Here is a 7,968-nt window from a genome sequence, read left to right on the forward strand (position 1 = left end):
TTTCCTTGGAGAAGGACATGATGCTGGGAAGGGTGGAGGGCCAGTGAAGGAGAGGAAGACCCTCAACTGGGAGGATTGACAAAGTGACTGCTGCAATGGGCTCTTATGTGTCAGGAAGAGTAAAGATGGTGTAGAATAGAGCAGGGTTCACAGGATCAGGGTTCAGGTCTTCTGTTCATAGTGTTGCTCTGGGTCGTACTCGACTCAATGACACCTACAAACAACTATGCAAAAGGATCTGTTGTTGTTTTTGAATACCCATCATTACAGTCACCATCAATCTGTCTCTTTGAGGATCTTCCCCTCTTTGACCACCTGTCCTTCCCAGGAAGATGTCTTTTCCCAAGCATTGGCCCCTCCTGCCAGTGTGCCCAAAGCATGTAAGGCAAAATGTTTACTCATCCTTGCCTCTAAAGAACACTTCGCTTGTACTTCCTCAAAAATAGATTCATTTGTACTTCTGACAGTCCATGGGATATGCAGTACTCTCTGCCAACACCACAAGACAAAGGCATAAATTATTTGTCAACTTATCTTGCAACTTTCAGATGCATGTGTCATTGTTGTGTGCTATCAAGTCAGAACTGACCGCTAGCTGACCCTCCGGTGGGTTTTCAGAGGCAATAAATGGCATGGCAGAAGATTGCCCACCCTTCTGGAGCAGCTGGTGGATTTGAACTATGTGCTTTTGGGATTGCAGTGCAGCTTCTTACTAGGTCATCAGAGCTCCTTTTCAGATGCATATTGTGTTGTTCTTGTTATGAGCCCTCAAGTTGCTGTGACTCACAGCAAGCCTACATGTACAACAGCTCTGAACCTTGTCCTATCCTGAGCCAATCTCATTGTCTCCGACAGCCCCAATCCCCCTTCTCCAGTCACTGTGTCAATCCATCTCATCCTGGGTCTTCCTCTCCTGTACTGTCCCTCCTCCTTCCAAGCATGATGTCCTTCTCCAAGGACTAGTCCCTCTTGGCCACATGCCGAAAGTATGGGACACAGAGCTTCAAAATCCTTGCCTTCAGCGAATAGTTTGGTTTCACCCTCTCCAGGACTGACCTTTTCTCCTGGCAGTCGCAATATATTCAACACTCATGCAGCACCACAACTCAAAGGCATTGATTCTTCTGTCGTCCTTAGTCATTGTCCAGCTCTCTGACACATAGCAAGTAATTGCAAAGACAATGGCCTGTATCGGGCACACCTGAGTCTCTAGACTGACATCGTTGCTCTTCAGATGCATAGGAAGCAATTAAAACACTTGTTTTGTTTTTTTAAAACACTACTTCTTGAATCAAGTGTGCCTTAGTCATTAATAGCCTAGAAGACTTTGTTGTTATGTGCTATCAAGTCTGAACCAATTCATAAACAGGCCTTCCAATGGGTTTTCAGTCTGTAAATCAATGACAGGGAAGATTGCCCACCTTTTCCCATGGAGCAGCTGGTAGCTTTGAACGTTTGGGTCAGCAGTGCAGTTCCTGAGCACTGGGCCACCAGAACTCCAGAGGCTTTAAAGAAGGTTTCCTCTCTCTGATGACTCTGGTCTTGTCTCTTCAGCTTCTTTCCTAATTCCTTTGAAATCCTCATGTGTTGTCACATCTGTCTTCCCCTATCTCTGCTTATCTTGCTTGTGATTTAATTCCTTTTATGTTAAAGGAGATCTAAAACATTCTCTGCTAATCCCATCTCATTAAAATAACAAGGAAACCCACCCGCAAAGTAGGATTATAGTCACTGATACAGGGAAGTATTTACAGCATATATTTTGGAGGAACAATACAAAATACAACATTCCACCCTTTGGCTCCCCAAAAATCCTACTCACATGCAAAACACATTTTTTAAATTTTTTTAAATTCTAAAATAAAGGTTGCCTTTACCAAAATATAAAACCCACATTCACACTGCCACATCCTCTCAAAAGTCTTAAATCATCTTCTGAGTCATCTAAATGTGGGTGAGACTTTGTTGTTGTCAGGTGCCACCAAGTTGCCTGCAACTCATAGCGACATTAGCTCTGAAACCTGCCTTATCCTGAGCCAATCTCGTCGTCTCCAACAGACATAATCCCATTTTCTCAGTCACTGAGTCAATATGTCTCATCCTGGGTCTTCCTCTCTTGCACCCTCTCTACCCCTTCCATGCATGATGTCCTTCTCCAAGGACTGGTCCCTCCTGGCCACATGCCCAAAGTATGTGGGATAGAGCTTCAAAATCCTTGCCTCCAGGTGAGACATTTAAAGTGCCCATTCTGGGGCAAAATTTCTCTTCATCTGTGAATCTGAGAAATCTACATCTGTTTCCCAAGTACCATGAAATTGTTAAGCACCATTGAGTTGTTGTTAAGTGCTGTTGAGTCAAGTACGACTCACAGTGACTCTATTATCAGCAGATCTGAACTCCACCCTATCCTGTGCCACCTTCACACTTCCTAACACATTTTAGCCCACTGATGGCAGTCACTGTGTCAATCCACCTGGTTGAGGGTCTTCCTCTTCCTCGCTGACCTTCCACCCTTCCCAACATCATGTCCTTCTCCAAGGAATAGCACCTCCTAGCAACATGCCTGATGTATGTGAGATGAAGCCTCATCATTCTTGCCGCCAAAGAACACTGGCTGTACCCTCTCCAAGACATATTAGTTTGAAGAAGACATATGCTCTTCTCAACACCACAGCTCAAAGAGATCAATTCTTCTTCTGTCATCCTTATTCATTGTTCAGATCTCGGATGCACAGTGAGTGATCAGAAAGACTATTGTCTGTATCAGACATGCCTTAGTCCTCAAACTGATACTCAGTTATTTGTAGAGTTCCCTAACTGCAGATTTTCCCAGTGCAATAAGTCTCCTGAATTCCTGACCGCTGGTGCCAAGGATGTAAGTCCAAGTTCAATGAAGTTGTTGACAGTTTCAATCTCTTCTCCATTCACCATGATGTTGCCTGGTGGCTTAGTAGTTAAGGAATTGTGCTGTCAACCCAAAAGCATGAGGTTCTAATCCGCCAGTGCTCCATGGGAGAAAGATGGACAGTCAACTCTCCTGCTATTCTGCTGCCCCTGAAAACCCACTGGAGGGTCAGTTACTAATTCAGTAGTGGCTAGACAGTACACAAAAACAAATTTTGAAGGAGTTGATTGTCTTTGTCCCACGGAGTAGCTGGTGGATTTGAACCACATGCCTTTGAGTTGGCAGCACAACTCGTTACCACTGAGCCACCAGAGTTTCATGGAATATGTAATGTAGACATCCCCATTATGAAAGGAAGAACTGGAGAAAAGAAAGGATAACAGACACCCCAGAAAGTCAAACCAAAAAAACAACTGACATTCACTCTCAATTCTTTAAAATAATTCACTCTTGTCTGACCATTTGGTCAATGGCCTTTACACTGGAGAGGAGTATTGAGAATACCATGGACTGCTAGGAAAACAGATTCATCCTGGAGAGGGTTAAACTGGGTGGCTCCTTGGAGGCAAGGATTCTGGGGCTTCGTGTGACATACTTTGGACATGTTGTGAGGAGAGACCAGTCCTTGAAGAGGGACATCATGCTTGGGAGGCTAGAGGGAAAGCACAGGAGGGGAAGGCCCTCTATGAGTTGGATTGATTCAGTGACTGGGGTAATCGGGATGGGAGTGTCTGTCAGAGACAGTGCGATTGGCCCAGGACAGGGCAGAGTTTAGGGCTGTTGTACATAGGGTCGCTATGAGTCGCAAGCGACTCGACTAACAACAACAACCACCTCCAGTCACTGTGTCAATCTATTTTACTGAGAGCGGACCCTCCACATTTCCAAGCATGATCAGTCCTTTGCCAAGAATTGGTCCCTCCTAAAAATGTGCTCAAAATACGTGAGGCAAAACGTCACCATCCTTTCCTCCAAGAAGCACCCTGGTTGCACTTTCTACAAGATGTACTTGTTTGTTATTTTGACAGTCCATGGGATATTCAGTATGTTTCTCCAACATCACAATGCAAAAGCATTGATTCTCCTATCCTTAGTCATTGTCCAACTTTCAGATGCATAGTAAGTAACTGAAGAGACCATGGCTTGGATCAAGTTCACGTCTTTAAACTGACATTGTTGCTTTTTATCACTTTAGAGAGGAACTTGACAGCAGATTTTTCCCAAAGGGATATGTCTTTTGATTTTTTTTTCTTAAAAAAATATATTTAGACATAAGGGATTAATGAAGGTGGGAAGACTGAGGCAAGCCCAGCCAGCGTGCTTGGTTCCTTGGGGCATATCTAGTTATAACAAAAAAAAACCAGGGAAATGAGGGTGTGAGCAAACAGTGGATTTGGCCTTGAACTTGGGGGGGGGGGAACTTGATGATCTTTGAGCCTCAGGAATAGGGAACAGAAAGGAAAAAGTCATGTCTGAGGGGGCTCTGAGGACCCAGATGGGGGAAGGGAAGCAGTGTCCCACCCCTCAGTGCTAAAGATCAGGCAGTTGCCTAAGTCTCCTGCCTGCATCCCATCCATGAAGCAGGTCCTTAACCCTTGTCGCCTTTCAATGGCCCTGCAGCCGCTCCTGGTTGAGTTTCTGGAAAAAGCTTTTGCCTAACTTATAAGCGCTGACCGTGATGGCACCGGAAAGGGTGGCCTTTATTATCCTCAGGAGGAAGCCAGCAAAGAGTCGTCGACTTGGTCCTCAACTCAGCCCAGACCCTCTGCAGCAGCAGCCAGGCAGAGTCCACACGTGGGCCTCACTCACAGCCTCCATCACTCCCAGCTGGACCTTGTGCTGAGTCTTCACCATGTCAAAAGACAGAGTCAGGATGACTGCCACTGTCCCTGAGATGCCGCCAGTCACCAGTCACGGAGCTGATGCCCTCAGATTTCTGGTTCCCTAGCCTGCATCCCCTCATCCCAGCTCTTCACCAGCTTGTACTTGAACCAACACAGAGCTGAGAAGGGCACATACTGAAGGGCAGTGGGCTCCCAGCCCAGTCACAGACAACATTAGGCTCTCTGAGTGACTGCAGGCTGGACACAGGTCCCCAGCTCCAGCTGAACACATGCTGAGCCTGCAGCTTTGCCTACACCAGCTCGAGGGAGCTGACCACAGTCACTGTGCTCAGACGGGCCAGAGCTCTGGCCACCATGGGGGCATAGAGGTCAGAGGTCAAAGCTTTGCCACAAAGGAAGGTCTTGAGTCGCTCATAGGCTGTGAAGTAAATAGCAGTGGCCGGCACTGTCATCAGAAGGGTGCCTGCGAGGCTGCTTCACATAGGGTCCTGGTGCCCTCATGCCTCACAATCTTCACAAAGGTGTCCCCAGTGTCCATGAAGTGGGCGGGATCCTGAAACCAGGTGGCACTGCGGGGCCCATTTGCGAACAGGTATGCTGGCTCCAGGACACCATTGCAGTACAGGAGGCACTTCCTGGAAGGCTGGAGAGGGGATGACAGTTTGGTGTTGGAGATGCTCCACAGTTTGGAGGGAGGTATCATTTCACCACCCCCCGAAGGGTACTGGGACTGCAACTGCACCTTTACCACGTCCACGGGTGTCATAAAGAGAGGGGTGACTATCTCCCCAGTGTCTGAAGCCACCATCTGTTGGAGGAGGCTAATGCCTGCAGGGTCTTGGTCAGCCATCTGGAAGCTTTGATCCGATTCTAGGCTGATGCTTCACTGCATTACACCTGGGGCCTAGCAAGGCCTTGGCAGCTCCATGCCGCACGGACTCACGCATTTGCCAATTGTTTGATTTCTTGACAGCTGGTACAAAAGGTAGATCCAAGTAAGATGAAATTGTTGACAATGTCAATGTTTTCTGCATTTATCATACATAGCCTATTGGCCCAGTGGTGAGAATTTTTGTCTTTTTGATGTTGAGATGCAACCCATAATAAAGGTTGTGGTCTTTGATCTGCAGCTAGAAGTTTAAACTCTCCTCACTTTCAGCAAGCAAGGCTGCATCATCTGTGGAATGTAGGTTGTTCGTGAACCTTGCTCTATTCTGATAGGACATTCTTCATTATAAAGACCTGTTTCTTAAATGATTTGCTCAGCATACAGGTTAAGTGTGGAGAAAGGATACAGACCCGATGTACATCTTTCTTGATTTGAACCATGCAGTGTTCCCTTGGCTGTTAGGCTCTTCTTGGTCTAGGTACAGGTTTCACAAGAGCATAATTACATGTTCCAGGGTTCCCGTTGTTCTCAGTCATAATTTGTTATGATCCTCAAGTGCCTTTGCATAGACAGTAATATACAGATAGACATCCATCTGGTACCCTCTGTTTTCAGCTAAGATCCATCTGACATCAGCAACAATATGTTCGATGTTATGGTCTCTTCTGAGTAAACCTTGTATTTCTGGCATTTCTCTGTCAATGCATTGTTCTGGTCAGTTTTAGTAACCTTGAGCAAGATCTTGATTGCTTATAATGTTTAATGATATTGTTTGATAATTTCCACTTTTTATTGAATCATCTTTTTTTTTAATGGGAACAAATATAGACAGAAGTTGGAAGAATCTTTAAGGTGCCTGTGGTGTCAGAAACCTTGATAATCGGCTTTCCTAGTCCCCGCTGGGGAAATGATCTCCAGCTTCCTTAACTGAGGACACATGGTCTTACAAATCATCAGCAGCTGTGGGACCAATATAATAGCATTCTCTCCAGATTGTGGTTGTGTGTGAAAACACCAACACAAGAACAGCAGAGTGACTGGGTTAACTCAGCCCAAGCCTGCTAGAGGATGAGTACTGAGAAATCATGTACAATGGACTAAGCATCCAGTTGCATCCAGCGTGGTCCACTGCTCACCAGTTTCTGCAAAACTGGCCTGTATACTTTTAATCATGTGAGTCACTCCCCTGATGGGTCTTAATCTCGGGAGGATCTTGTAGAGAATCACTGAGCCCAAGGGCTATAAAGGAATTGGGGAACTGATGGATGGAACTGTTAATCTTAGAAATTATGGACTGGTTAAGCATTTGGGGCTACGTTGACCTGAGACTTCTCATAAATAGTCTGCTATTAATCTTAGTAGAAGAAATAATAAAAGCAATTCCTAATAGGGAGCTGTGGGGACCTACTGGTAAGGAGCTGCCCTGCAATCCTGAAGGCATGCAGTTCGAATTGATCAGCTGCTCTGTGGGAGAAAGATGGACAAACTCCTTCCATGTGATTAAACTACCTCTGAAAACCTGCTGAAGGGTCAGCTGTGGGTCAGTTCTGACTCTACAGTAGTCAACAAAAATAGTAATGTTATAATTAACATTAATAGTAACATTACTATCAGGGACCTTAAAAATTCTTCCAGCCTTTTTCTCTTATCAGATTCCAATACAATACGTTCTAAGTCTCTGTTTGATAGTGTCTTTTGTTACCAAATTCTATTTTTTAAATTTTATTGTTTTTTTGTGTTTGTAACATCAAATCGAATCTGACTGGTGCAGGAGATTGTCCCTCCATCTCTAGCAGAGCATCTGGTGGATTCAAACCGCTTACCTCTGAAGTTGCAGTCCAGCTTCTTGCCAATAGGCCACCAGAGTTCTCTTAATTCTCTTAACACTATTATAACATAAATACCACAATCATATGCCTTTAACAAACAGAATTTATTTTGTCACGGTGTTGGAGGCCAGGAGTCCAGATTCAGGGTGCTGGCTGTAGGGGAAGCCTGTCTCTTTCTCTCTGGCCTGTGGGGGAGGCCTTGGCTCTTCAGCTTGTTTCCTGGTCACTTGGAGATCTCCCTGTGCTTTGCCATCTTACACAATCTCTGCTTCTCTTGTTTGATGTCTAATCTCTTTCCTATCTCAAAAGAGATTGCTTTCAGAAACACCTTACATTAATCCTGTCTCATTAACGCAAAAGAAAACCCATTCACAACTGGGATTATCCACAGATATAAAGATTAGTGATATCGTTGCTGATGTTAGATGGATCTTGGCTGAAAGCAGGGAATACCAGAAGAATGTCTATCTGTGTTTCATTGATTATGCAAAGGCATTTGAC

At 45.2% G+C, this 7,968-nt stretch overlaps 1 pseudogene; it reads right to left on the reverse strand.

Annotated features, from left to right (window-relative positions):
• Positions 1–4,510: 4,510 nt before the first annotated feature.
• On the reverse strand, positions 4,511–5,599 carry LOC102851992 (annotated as a pseudogene).
• Between the last annotated feature and the right edge of the window lie 2,369 nt (positions 5,600–7,968).

The sequence above is a fragment of the Elephantulus edwardii genome, unplaced genomic scaffold (assembly GCF_000299155.1).
Source record: "Elephantulus edwardii isolate Elephantulus edwardi_28Jun2011 unplaced genomic scaffold, EleEdw1.0 scaffold00126, whole genome shotgun sequence".
Lineage (NCBI taxonomy): Eukaryota > Metazoa > Chordata > Mammalia > Macroscelidea > Macroscelididae > Elephantulus > Elephantulus edwardii.